Source organism: Strongylocentrotus purpuratus, unplaced genomic scaffold (genome assembly GCF_000002235.5).
Source record: "Strongylocentrotus purpuratus isolate Spur 01 unplaced genomic scaffold, Spur_5.0 spur5_scaffold_11, whole genome shotgun sequence".
NCBI classification, from domain to species: Eukaryota; Metazoa; Echinodermata; class Echinoidea; order Camarodonta; family Strongylocentrotidae; genus Strongylocentrotus; species Strongylocentrotus purpuratus.
The window spans coordinates 21,307,931-21,322,854 of NW_022145596.1; the positions used below are offsets into that span (position 1 = coordinate 21,307,931).

General features: G+C 40.2%; 1 protein-coding gene across 1 annotated transcript in view; it reads right to left on the minus strand.

Annotated features, from left to right (window-relative positions):
* The window catches only part of LOC115918503, a 64,335-nt gene that overhangs the window by 45,699 nt on the left and 3,712 nt on the right, over positions 1-14,924 (minus strand). The gene's annotated exons all lie outside the window — the stretch shown is intronic.

Consider the following 14,924-nt stretch of genomic DNA (forward strand, 5'->3'; position numbering starts at 1 on the left):
CCTACCGTAGAGATAGGCTTCGAATTTTTGTACTGCCCAGACTACAGCAAGACACTCTCGCTCGATAGTAGAGTATCTCGTTTCTCGATCCAACAACTTTCTACTTGCAAACGCCACCGGAAACTTTTCATCGTCGAACTCCTGTAATAAGACTGCACCTATACCAGTCTCGGAGGCGTCAGTTCGAAGTATGAATGGGCGGTCGACATCGGGCAGATGCAAGATTGGAGCATTTGAGATCTTGCTCTTGAGACATCGAAAAGCTCTCTCTTCAGTCTCTCCCCACTCTACGGTGTTTGATTTGCCTTTCTTTGTCAGATTCGTCAGGGGTACGGCTATTTCTGCGAAACAAGGTACGAACTTCCGATAGTAACTCGCTAGGCCGAGAAATGACCTCAGCTGTCGTTTCGTTTCGGGCCTTGGTGCTTCTTGTACCGCCTGAATCTTATTCGTCATCGGTTGGAGCTTTCCACCACCAACCCTATGTCCCAAGAAATCTAGAGACTCTTGAGCAAGACTACACTTACTCGGCTTTGCCTTCATATTGGCTGTGCGTAAGCGACTTAGGAGTTCTTTCAGAACCTCAAGATGTTTCTCCCAAGAAACTGTGTGTACCAAGATATCATCAATGAAGTTATGAACTCCATCCAGATCACGAAGTAGAGTTCGCATAACTCTACTAAAGGTGGCCGGGGCATTAATCAAACCAAATGGCATTGTCTTGAATTGGAAAAGGCCATTAGGGGTGATAAAGGCTGTACGGGGTTTGGCATTCTCAGTAAGGGGAATTTGCCAGTATCCTTTAGTGAGATCCAGTTTGCTGAAGTAGTGATCCTTCGCTAACGCAGTGAAGATTTCCTCTTGGTCAGGTATGGGCTCTGCGTCTGATACTGTGTTCATATTCAGCTTACGGTAATCACAGCAAAATCGGTTAGACCCGTCCGGCTTCTTGACTAAAACCACCGGAGAGGCATATGGGGATGATGATGGCTCAATCACCCCAAGCTCGAGCATCTCTTTGACTTCGTCACCAACCACCTGTCGGAGAGCGTGAGGAAGAGGATAGGGCTTGGACTTTACCGGTCGAGGATCTGTCAACTTGATGTCGTGGTGACCCAAACTGGTCACGCTAGGAACATCTGTAAAAACGTCCGAATAATTACCGATAAGTCGCCTCAGCTGATTATTCTGCTCCTCAGAAAGTGTGTCTCCAATGCAGACATCAGCAACTGTCTGAGTCTGTCTCAGGCTGGGAACTTCGATGAGTTGCTCGTTTACCCTCATCTTGGTTGTCGTCTGTGCATCTTCGTCATCATTGACCTCGTCAATTTCTTCAATGACAGATACACCTGCTACTGCTGGATATTGTATTCCAGCATCTGAATTATTATCGTCTCGACGATAATAAGTCTTGAGAAGATTCGCATGGAAAGTAGTTATCCTTGACCCAAGGTCAACTCTGTAGTCGAGTTTACCAACTCTACCTACTACCTTGAAAGGGCCTTTCCAGTGCATCAGTAACTTATTCCTGTCTGTAGGAAGTAGTAGTAACACCTCATCTCCAACCTTGAAAGACCTAGCCTTGGCTTTCTTGTTGTACTGCGCTCGATATGCAGACTGCGATTTCGTCAGTTGCTCTTTCACCAGCTGGACTGTATTTTCCAACTTCTCACGCAGGTCCATCACATACTGGTATGTGGTTTTTGTCTCAGCATCCGTGCTTTCATCATTTGCCCAAAGTTCCCGCAGGATCATCAAGGGGCCCCTCACCTCTCGTCCATAGAGAAGCTCGAATGGAGAGAATCCTGTGCTGTCGTGAGGTGCTTCGCGATATGCGAAGAGGAGTGCATCTATATATCGATCCCAGTCAGTGGGTCTCTCCTCCGCCATCTTCTTAAGCATCTGTTTAAGCGTCCCGTTAAACTTCTCAACGAGACCATTACAGGCCGGATGATAGGGAGTTGTAGTAAGGTGGCGTACTGACATTAACCTATTCACTTCTTGCATCACATCTGACACGAACTGTGTCCCACGGTCGGTTAACATCTCACGGGGAAATCCAACTCTAGTGAAGATGCTGAAAAGAGCTTCCGCTACGGACACTGTATCTATGTTCTTAAGTGGAACAGCTTCAGGATACCTTGTCGCGTAGTCCATGAGCGTCAGTATATACCGACAACCTCGTGACGTCATAGGAGCGATAGGGCCAACAATGTCAACAGCTACACGGTGAAATGGCTCATCAATTAAGGGAGTAACCCCCAATGGTACTTTCCTTACCGTACCCTTGTACACTGAGCGCTGGCACACATCACACGACCTACAAAATCGAGATGTGTCCGCTCTTACACCACCCCAGAAGAAATTCTGTAAGATTCTTTCTGCGGTTTTATGTGATCCTAGGTGCCCACCCAATAGACACTCATGTGCAAGCCGCAGAATCTGTCCTCTGAATTTACAAGGAACAACTAGCTGATGGGTGACATCACCTGATGCGGATTGGAACTCGCGATATAACAATCCTTGTTTTCTTCGAAAGAGTGACCGGTTCCCATTTCTAGTCGTCTTGACTACTCCCGATTCGGCTTGCTCTCGTATACGCCCCAACGTTGCGTCATTAGCTTGCTCTTTCCGGAATTCTTCAGCGGTAGCAACGTCAGTCTGCTTTGGTACCTTCAACTTTTGGATAGGTTTGCTTTCTTTCTTCCGCTGATTTCTTGTCTCTACAGCTAGACATGTATCACCATTCCAGTCTTCGTCCGGATCCTTCGGTTCTCGAACACCTGGAATATTCCCAAGCACTACATCATAGATAGGATTATCCACACACAATGCTTCCACCTCACCAATGAAGAAGGGTGAGTCAAGCGTTACCTTAGCAACGGGGAACGTCCTCATAGTACGATCTATCATGAGGCACCTCCTTTCTTCCCCAGCGAATTGGTCTGGCTTGATTAGTCCCATCTTCACAAATGTTGTGGAACATCCGCTATCCCTCAAGACTTTGACACGCGTGCCGTTGATGATCCCTTCTTTGACTGGCATAAGCTGGAGGGGTTTAGCTCCAGCAGCAACACTAACTATCGGCAATGCCAACTCCGATTGTATCTCAGTGACTTCTCCTTCTACATCTGTACATGAGAAACAAGACATTATTACCAAACATGCATTAACATCGTACATTTCCGACTCATGACGATTCACCCTTCTTTTATCCCGACCAGTCGACTCCGGGAGTGAATCTGTATCTCTGTCATGGACCTCTCTCTGAGGTTGCTTTGGCATGCTCGATGTCCTGTCCGATTCACTCTGAATCTCAGCTCCCGCAGCTGCAACCTCTTTCCTCTTCCGTTGCGTGCAATGCCTTGCCTGATGCCCTAGTTTCCCACAGATATAACAACCACCAGGACGGCTTTGCGACCTGTCTGATGGTTTCGAGCCTGCTGGTTTCGAACCTGCATGCAGAGGAGGAGAAGTGGGTTTATTGGTGTGTGACCTACCAGTCCCACCCTGCCATCCCGATCTTGCTTCTACAAAGCAGTCGGCAATCTCTATGACTTCCTTGAGTCCCTTCGGCTTTCGTTCCTTTATGAAAGTCTCCATATCTTTCGAGCAGGTAGTGTAAAACTGCTCTATAAGGAACAGCTCCACCACATCGGTGAACGTCTTCTGGCGTCCCGACATCTCAATCCATTTATCAACATAACTCCTGAGCCTGATGATGAATTGCTCGGCTGTCTCACCCGAATCAGGTTTCGAACTCCGAAATTTCTTTCTGAAACCGTCACTAGTAAGCGAGTACCGCTGCAATATCGCTGTCTTCACTACATTATAATCTTGAGCATCGTCTTCACTCAACCGGGAGTAAGTGTCCAAGGCTTTTCCCGTTAACAGAGCACTTAAATTTACAGCCCAAACATTTGACGGCCACTTTTGCGCAACCGCATAACGTTCAAATCTAAGTAAATAAACATCTAATTTGTCTTTACCACAAACAAATGAGGGAAGTTTAGGGGGACGAATATTATGAGTACTGTTACTACTATCCTGGTTACCTCGTTGCTCAAGCTTTACACTTTCTATTTTCAACCTAATTTCTGCCAATTCTTTTTCCTCCTTCAATCGCTCACGCTCTTCTGCTCTCTTATCCCTCTCTCTGTCCTGTTCTACCTTTAAGAAATCCCTTAATTCTAAACCTGTGAGACCCAAAGATTCCCCAATTGTTACTAACTTTTCGACATCCATGTCAAACACTCACAGTCATTCAAATGAGAACTTACCACCAGAGCCAGAAACAATTTAGCAGCGCGTGGAGAGCGACGATGTGGAAGGCGAACGTGCACCAGTCACCAGGTATCCTGCATGTACCTCCAGTTGATTAACTCTAACCTGTTTTATACAGTAGGTAACATACAAAGAAAATATTATACATAAACATATGCACACTATAAATATTAAATGCAAGTTCCAGAAATATCCTATAGTCGTTCAAATATTAGAAATCCCAGCTATAATAACAACCCTATTGTAATCCTAACAATTTTAATTTTTTTTCGCCAGTCCTGGCAAGGTCGCCAATTATTGTCAAGATATACAAAATAGCCACAACGACTCTCATAAATGAGTTTTACAGACTTTTATTTGACAACTACACCAACATCTAAATTCATAGACATCTGCTGTTACAGAAATATTACATATACGTACGGTCATTTAATTACTCCAATACCCAAAAGTGTAATTCGTACAAGTTAACTTCCCAGTTTTTAAAGTGTCCGAAATTAAGACAATTGTCCGAAATAAGGCGAAAGCCTTTTGCTTGGTATTTGCTATATCAAAAGATCAAATACCGACATGGTTCCTACGAAGATTCGATGCTTGAAGACTTGTGAAGGTTGCTGTCCCGTAATCGCTTGTTACGGCAATCGGTCACGTGCTTCAAGATCCCGGATATACTGACTCGGCGATTCTCGGATGCTAATTCGACGATTCGATGCTTGGATGCTAATTCGACGATTCGATGCTTGGATGCTATTTCGATGACGCTCAGCGTGCTACTAGTTAGTAGTGAAGAACGTTCTTGTCCGCTCTTACGGCTATAAATGAAATTATCAATATATCCTTCAAAATACATGATATTTAATTTCTACGGTTTCAACACTTATTTCTAATACTCATTTTCGAATAAAGCAAACGATGAAATAATAAAGGTTATTTCACCAGACTTTCTTTATCCGGTTATAACAAAACCAACATGGTTTCCTTCCACTACACTTTCATTTCATTATTAACTAGGGTCACCAATCTAACTGACCCGGGCAAAAATAGATTTAATTGCTATATCAGAAGATCCAAAACCGACATGGTTTCTACGAGGAATAGATCCCTGGAGACTTGTGTCGGAAGGATGATGACCCACAAACTTAATCAATCATTATAAGAATTTCGTTATGTCAATAAAAATTCGTTAGAGAAATTGAGTCATTTCTAGCACAATAATTTCAATAATAACTTGTTTCTCATCATTACTACTAGGTTGTACTGCGTTAATTCATTAACACAAAATAAAATGTTCTTTTACATATAATTTCAAAATGTATGCATGAAGCGTTAAAGCATTTATATCAATAAACGTATATAATTATCCCTATCGAACGACGCTCAGGAGAACGATAGTTCATGACCGGCTCTTTCGTCACGTGTTCGTGAATAATTACTTTTGATACACATACGAGCTAATTTGCTCTAACGTGGTGCTTCTTGCACACTGTAAATATGTAAATTATCTGAATCTCATTATCACACATACGTTATGTATAGAAAGCTACTTACAGTTATGTTGACAAAATTGTGCCAATGGCAGGAAAATCGAGGTTCTGGGCTACATGGAGGATACCTCTCGTACCGGTGTCGCCTGAGGAAAAGGACTGCTTGCGCCGAATACAAAATCAAGGCTCTGGTAGCAACTTCCACAACACACATAAGGGTACATGTTCAAGACCTCTCACACGTCCAGCTCCAACCTCGTCTTCTAGTCAACTGCACTGATTTAAGTCCACACGTACACACCTTTAAGCATTCTCGGCACCACACCCTAATTTGCATATATTCAGACAAGCGAAATATTTTCTATCACTAACGCCCTCTAATGTCTAGATGACCTTGAAAATAGGAAAACAAATAAAATAAGAACAAATTTCCCATTTTACTCTGACAGTAATCAAGGTCTTGTTGTTGCGGTAGGGATTCGAACCTCGTCCCTTGTAGTTCACAGTCCAGAGACGTAACCACTAGACCCCAACACCTCTACCTCTCCTAAACCCCATAGGCGATAATGTAATTTTCATTCGGGACGTTTCACAAAACTTGTCATCAGTGATAAATGACAATTTTTGTTATAAGCTACTAAAATCCTTGCTTCTGATTGGTTATCAGCAGATTTGTCAATGTTTTTGTCTTTTGTCACAGAAAAGGGGCTTTGTGAAACGGGTCCAACTGTCGGTCTCGTTGGTGTGGCTGGAGTATAAACGTCTTTTTCCTCTCGCAATCAACCGACAAAATATATTTTTGAAAATGTTCCTCTACCGTAATGACACCAGAAAGACGGTGATGAATGACATTAATGTAACCTGGGATCCGGCAGAGCAGACCGATGGGATAACAAAGAGGATGCTTCTTAATCAGATCGAATTTAGGAGAGGAGCAGAGGGACAGATACGTGCGTCGTTAAAACGAGTAATGCGACGAGTACACATGCACTTGACATAGATTTTTGCGCCTTTACTTCAGGGAAGTATGAATAACTTATGTGTAATGTCAAAGTAGTAGAATTTGAATTGCTCATTAACAACATTTGTTTATTCTGATTAATATAACGGAGATTCCTATATCTTTTTTGTGTTGCTTTGTGTCTTGTCCTTTGGGAGTTAAATTAGAATACCTTATAGATTTCACACAAATCTCCTCTGGAAATTACCACCGATCTGTTCTAACATAATGTTAAAAGTAGTAAATGTTCCAACATTACACCCTATAATCTCCTAAGATATCATGGTGAATGTAGTTTATCTCTCGTTCGCATTTCTCTCTCTATCTATCTACCTCTATCTCTTTTACTTTCTTTCATTCTATCAAATTTCCTCTGCAGAGTACGACAATGGTCCATTGTACGATCAATCTGTTCTTTTAAAATGTGAAAAAGTGTGGGCCTAGTGAATGGTAAAACGCTACACCCGAATTTCTTAGCAAGTATGATCACATTCGTTCTATATTTGGCAGTATTTATGATCATACCTCTTTTATATTTGGGAATGTTTCATGATAATACCTCTTCTATATTTGGCTTTTTTATGACCATACATAACGTCTTCTATATATATTTATACATTTATACATCTGACAATATTTCTATCCCTTGCCAATCTCTTATATTTTACATCTGGTGGACCCGATTCCATTTTGATGTAAATGATCCCCACAATGGACCAGTTGCTATTTATACCGCCTCTTGATTGAAATATTATTGCTTATACCCCCGTCACACATAACGAGAACAACGCCCGACCGATGAGAGACCGAATAAAAGGTTATGTCACCCTGATTGGCCTATATTTTATCGGTTATTGGTAGGTTGAGAGTTGGTGAAGCTGTGGGACTGGGGTCATTATCTGAACAAGAGTTCCTCTCGTTTTCTCCCATCGCGCTGAAGCGGGTATGAGATTGTTTCATTTGATTCTACTACAAGTACGCTTTGACGTGGGGGCCGGGAGATCGGCTGATAAAACATTACCCTTCATTTTTCATTTCCTCCCCTTTTGCGAATCTAATGCGTGTCTGAATCCAACCCAACGTGATTGTACAACGCCTACATGCTATTATTAATCAGATTTTTGTAAACTGATTTTAATATCCGCGAATCTGATGAAAACGGATGGGATATATGTACGATACAATTTACGAAACGTGTTTTGATACGGCCTACCGCTGTAAAAACAGAAATGTCACCTATTCTGGCAGAGCGGACAAAAGAATGAAAATTACAGATAATAGTTTAATAATAAAGTATCAAACAAACGTGTCGGTTGTAATTATGAATGCATTGCATCACGAAAAAATATCGTACATACTCAATAACAATAGTAAAGACACGATTTTGTTATATTATCTATTTCTGTCAAGTGCAATGACCGAAATAATTGCAAGTGCTCACGAATTTAATAATTATATTTAATATACACTAAAAAAGAGGTTATTTGTTTTTTGGTTGCCATCGCTGTCAATTACTGTGTTCTCCTACGCATATCTATTATATTATCATTGATATTTAAAACGTAGCAAAAATAATGCAGCTGTCGTATATCGTATCATCCGATGCAATTTTTTGTAGAATTAAACAAAAACACTCAAAACCGTTCTCTTCTCATGATAGTTAACACGGTCAATAAAAAGTCAGAATTTGATGTAATTACTCATCTATCTTGGGGCCGCCCTCGATACGTAAAAATATCGAGCGTCGATATCCTTTTGATTGCATGTGTATGCAGAAAGATTAACTTCCTATAAAGTCAAAATGTTTCTTGGACAATTTGGCTCTTATTGAGTGAAAAGTGTAGCATCCAATGATAACAATGCGTTTTTTTTTTAAGTACCAAGGTTTACATACTAGATTTTGAGGGGGAAAAGATGATCCCACGTATGGCATTCTTCAGAATGAGGAGCAGGACAGATAAATTAGAAAGAAGGAGCGATAAAGTCGAATAAAGGAAAACTGAAATGATAACCGAAGGAAACCAAGCTGCTCTGAAATCTCTTCCCCACCCTGCCCACGTTAAAAAAAATAAGAATAAACTTAATCATCAAAACATTCCTTCTAATCTCTGTTAACAACTACAAAGTGTCATGAATATCAAACGAAGTTCTTTTGTATCAAAGAAGAGATTGGAAGTGATAACGCCCGAATCTGATTGGCTGGTTAAGTAGAGAATCGGTCGGTCGTGAGTGTAAAAAATCTCCAAGCCTCCACTTTAACTTCGCATGGTGAAAGTACAGTCGAGTTCTCTTTCGATGACCGAAATAATCGTCCTTATGATTACTAACACAGATGTTTTCCTTTACTCTTTTACAAACTAGGGGATATATCTTTCTAGTCTACTTGGAAATAATAATTACCGTTTCGCGAGGGAGTGTTAGACTGGTGCTCTATTTGTTGATGAGCACGACATGATATGATCATAGTCATTAGAATCAAATAATCACTTCCAGTCTTCAGGGAATGTGGTAAAAACGTTGACTTTCTGTCCTCTCCTTTCCCACCGTCTTTTCATTTTTGTTTTGTTCACAGTCGCTGTTCAGTCTTGTCCTCGCTTGCGGTTGTATGCTGTTATTGGAAACATGATTTGACATTTAAACTAAATGAATGACGTTTCCCTTGCATCGATTTTTAATTCCCCTAACAATTCCCTTCCATAGGTCGTCCTTTCTTTTCTGGTTCTTGGCGAGATGTTTATTCACAACAACAAAACACAATTTGAAGGAACTGGAAGTTCCCGGCTGTCGCGACGGCTGTGGTTGAAGGTTTCTTTCGGCGCCACAAACAATGATTACAAGATTAAATTTCACTTATTTACCACTTCCAAAATATATATAAAAAATTGGAATAAAGCCAGGAGCCGGATATATCATACATAATGAAAAATATATTTAAATGGTGAATGCGGGCTTCACTACAGGTGTATTTCATACTTAAAGAGAAGGTTGAGTTCTGGGAAGAGGCGAACAATAATTTGTGAGCGTTATCATTGTGTTATGCAAGTGTGGAAAAACATTGGATAACAAATTTTCCCTGAAAAGCATGGCTCTTCAAATTCCTTAATATTCTAAATATGACATGTAACATCATAAAACATCGGGACAGATTTTTATGCCATATATTTATGTTTGTGTAGTCCCATATACAACTTTCTGTGTACAGTGCTTGTATCTTTACCAAGACTGGGCTAAATTTTTCATCATCTTGATGATTCCAGAACCTTGCAGTACACACCAATATGCTAGATGATCAACCTTTTCTGATAGATTCCACAACGTTTCTTGCACAATGCAATCGCATGACCAGAACTCAACTTTATCTTTTAAGAAGTCATCAAGGGGATTGTCGTCTGCCATGCCCGTTGTACACAAGGTGTCATTTCGATTGCGTCATTACGTGCCCTAATAAAGCCTACGGAGGCGATTAGCGCATACGCCAGTAGTTCAAGGTACTAAAGTTCATTTTCACATGTGTCAGAAGCTGCGCCAATCGCTGTCGCACTCCTGCGTTAGGCAAATGGTGCATTGTGGGCAACGGGCATAAGATAATTTCCAAACTACGAGTGCGTTTAACGTGTTTATCTGGAATGCACCATTTCCTTTTAGAGACCACTTTGTACATCTTGTATCTGCGTGTACGTTTTGTTGTTGTTGGAGAACATGCATTTAATAAATTCATTCCAATAACGAGCGGTTTCCAGGTAGGTCATTTAAGATTGATGGTTATATCCTAAACAGACTCTTAAGTGTCTTGTAAATGATCTTATTTTGACCCGGCAAGCGATCCCCGTGAAACCTCAGATGACGAAACGTTGAGAATTAAGGGAGCCATCTTGTCCCTTACTCATGTATAAATGTTTAATCGAGCAGTTTGAGGTGGGGAATATATTTAGCGTGGATTTCCAACTATTCGTGTGTGTGTTTTTTTCTCTACACCTCCCTCACTTTTCTTTTCGTTGTCGCTATCTGTTTTTCTTTCTGTATTCGGGTCTGACTGGCAGTCCCCCACCCCCCCCCCCTCTCCTCTCTCTCTCTCTCTCTCTTACACACTATCTTCTTCTTGTATTACTCTTTACCTCCTGTAATAGTTCCCTCTTCTTTCTCTCTCTCTCTCTCTCTCTCTTTCTTTCTCTCTCTCTCTCCCTCTCTCTCCCATCTCTGTTAATATCTTCAACACTTTATTACTAACGCCCAGTAGCCATTGGAGACTAAAATGTCATCCATATATGGTGTTTTTCTCTCCTTATTTTTTTTGTGTCATCGAGTCCACGTGGGTGTCTGATGACCTTCTATTTACTCGATCATGACGTGATTAGTTAACCAATTTGTGGCGAACTTGTAGTTGCAAAACGTCCGTACACTTCTACCAGGTCACTGGAAACAAACGGAGCGCGTAATTGATTCGGCGCTCGCAAAGAAAAAAAGGGCGGTATCACACACCATGGGCAAACTCAAGCGTCTCTTTTGTCTCACAAACCCATAACACTTCATCAATTTTACTCATGTGTTTGTCCTTTCGATTAATTATCATGGCCTCAAGCAAGTTAAGTTTGTCTTAGTAACAGATGCTACAAGCTCTTTCCCATCAAAGCGTAAAGATTCACAGTTCACCCACCCTCGCTATATTACGCGTCACGAAGCACCAAAGTACGTGTTGCCTTCCAACAAATATCCCCATTTTTTTGTTTCTATTTACTTAGAAATATATTGCTTCTCTTCCTCATAAATCAAATTTACCGTTTCCTTCCACGGTTATTTCGATCAGATCTCCATGTCTTGAGTAAGGAAGTTGGTTTGGTAAATTTCCAGCCATTAACGAGGAAATGAGAGTCTGGAAATTTGTCATAAAATCATGATAATATAATAATAATATATCGTCTCAAAATTGCAACGTACAAGTACTGTGCATGTCGTAGGCCATTAAACATTTTCTCCACTGTTAAGTATGATCGCCTTCTAACTACATTCCTGTGTCTCCAATTCGGAAAGGGTATAAAACTGTCGTTCATTTCGTTTTCATTAATGTATATGTATATATATATATATATATATATATGCGTTTTATAGATACTCTTTTATTTATGAGAGCGAATATGAGTTAAGAAGATGGTTTTGAAAAAAGAGACGCCTTCATATATTTTTGTTCGTCCAGTAAGTTTTATGGTCTCCTCTCAAATTGAATTCTCTTCCTTTTCTGTAAGCATTATTGAACATTCTATGTATTGGACAATATTATTCAATTTCCGACAGACCCATATACAATGACAAAAAGAAATTTGAAACTTGTTGTCCTTGTTTTGGGGTATTTTCAATGACGCCTTTTCTGAGAAATACATATTTTAATACTTTTCACGCATGCTTTTCTCATGTTTCTTTCATCATCTGAAGTCATGGCTGTCACGATGCTAATGATTAATATGTCAAGTCAATGAGCAAAAACCCCTATTCTTGGGTGAAATTCAGTAGAATTCCGATACAAAAATCTTGCTTGACGGCGTCGGGTTTGGCGCCTCAATCAGCCAGCTGGTCGAATGCACGGTTGCTGGGGTGAAAAGGGCGTGACAGGGCTTACCCCCCTGGGCAATGATTGTTGGTGTGCTTCTTGTCCGATTGTGACGCAATTAGCCCCCCACGATGCACACATGTACACGCCGGCTACTTCAATTTCATACGATTAACAGTCAACGCGGAAAATACTAAGGATGATTGCCATAAACTGTTAGGCGTTATTGATTTGTTTTGGTGAAAATATTTATACCAAATCATTGAGTTTTGTAGCAATGCCGATGAAAACATATCTGATTGCAATATGAAAATAATTTGTCACAATACTAAAATGGTTAACGGCCAAAATTCGTCATTTTTCGTCCCATATTTTGTTTGTTTTGTCAGTTTGTCTTTCCTAAGTGTTCCTTTTGGGGGTCGTTTTTAACGAAGTAATTTGTTTGAGAAGTTCGATTTCCCTTTGATTCTGAATAAAACTTTTTATCGCAACGAAATTGCATTCTCATTTTGTCGATGTATGGTTAAAAGCTATTTTACAAACCCAAAGTTCGTGACCTTATTTTGATTCTCTACTTTAATGTCATAAAGATATTGAGTTCAAATCCATAAATGTTGATATCATCAAAGGCGGTAGATACCGGGGAAGGCCTTGTTACAATTTGTTCCTGTCGTGTCAAAAGTCATAAACGTCTGATCTCAAAGATATGGTAGCTTTGAAGGTCTAAACAAGCGCGAAAGTTATCAAACCCATGAGTTCATCGAAGAGATCTAATCCAGAAACTTCCGCCGTCCCGGGAAAAGGAATCTATTCCTGGACCCGAAACACTGATTAAATATTTCCTGTGCTAGCCTAGGAGCGGGTAAGACCTGTATGAGTTCTCAATTTTGTATGTGTACACCTGTGTTATGTTTTCATCTTGGATATAAAAAGGTATGTGTGTTATTCACAATCATATGCAGTCATACAGGAATATGCAAACTACAAAAGTAAAGATAAAGATGAGTTCTGGTCATGTGATTGCATTATGAATGAAACGTTGTGGAATCGATCAGAAAAGATTGATCATCTAGCATATAAGTATTGGTGTGCATTGCAAGGTTATGGAATCCTCAAAATGATAAGAAATTTGAGTATTTATATTGTAGTACGTGAAATAACGGACTACATAATCGTTAAAAGCTCCATGTCTTGGATGCCCTTTTTGGACCAAAAGAAGATGGGCAATTTCTTCAACATTTGTTAACCATGTTAGCAATGATAAATATTTTGCTCTAAAGATAATTTAGAGAATGGTAAATGCATGTAAATAGACAGGAGGAAATACATAATTTACCAGTTGAAATTAAACTCGAATGGTCAGCAATAAAATAACTTTTTTTTTCAACCAGCAGGACTACAATGTATATTCTGTGATGTTTCATACATCGATTAGAGCACGTGTACGTCATATGATACCCTCGCCCTTGCTTATTTTGATTCTATTACGAATCTTCCAATTCGAATATATGCTAAATTAATACGCTTCATGATCCTCAATTATTGACCACAGCACGTTACCAAATGAATTAATCAACTGCAAGCAAGTATATCTTCTCTTTCTTATTTTACTTCATTTAATCACTTTTCTTATTTCTGTTTTTGTTGTTGTTGCTGTTGTTATTGTAAGAAGTTAGACTGGAATGAAAAATAATTTCCTTACTGGGGCAAGTGCTACTGGCATAATTACGTACACGATCTACTGGCATAATTACGTATAAGATCTACTGGCATAATTACGTCCAAGCTCTACTGGCATAATTACGTCCAAGATCTACTGGCATAATTACTATGGTCAATACATGGATAAATAACAATTGAGAATAGCTTTAAAATCTTTCACTCCCGAAATAAATTGCCCTCACCAGTATATTCCAACCCTGTATTCAACATTTCCGAATCGACATCCTTCCTAATTAAGATTACAACCGTGTTTATCAATCACCGAAAGAAACGTTGCATCTGAAATGTCATCGACTTCTCCCCCGATCTATCTCTCTTATCGGACACTGACACTAAATCAAAATTTGAGTTTCCTCCTATCAGCAAATTTCCCTTGAAATTAAAGGGAGTCAAGGATCCCTTTTAGCGTTCGACATGTGTGCAGGGTGTGCGGGCGTGTGTGCGACAGTGAGTGGGAGCGTGCGGGAGTGTGCGGGAGTGTGCATGAGTGTGATCGAGTGTGCGTGAGTGTGCGAAAGGGCGGGGGTGGTTAAAAATAATAATGTTTCAACTGCTACAAATTGGAATTAACGACACACATGCTCCGTCGACAATAATTGCTCTCCGGCCAATCCTCTACTCTAATGAAGTATTCATCTTAGAATATAATTCGCTATCTAGCCCTATCTAACACTAAAATTAATCTTAAACCTAACCTAAAGCCTAGTTACACTCCTAATTCTGTTTTTATATCTATGAATAAGCCCGGATCAATTGACGCCAAAGCAGAAGTCGAAGCACCATAATGCTGGTAGGTTTTTCAGTAGTGACACTCTTTATCTCTCTCTCTCTCTCTCTCTCTCTCTCTCTCTCTCTCTCTCTCTCTCTCTCATTCTCTCCGTGTCAGGTGCAA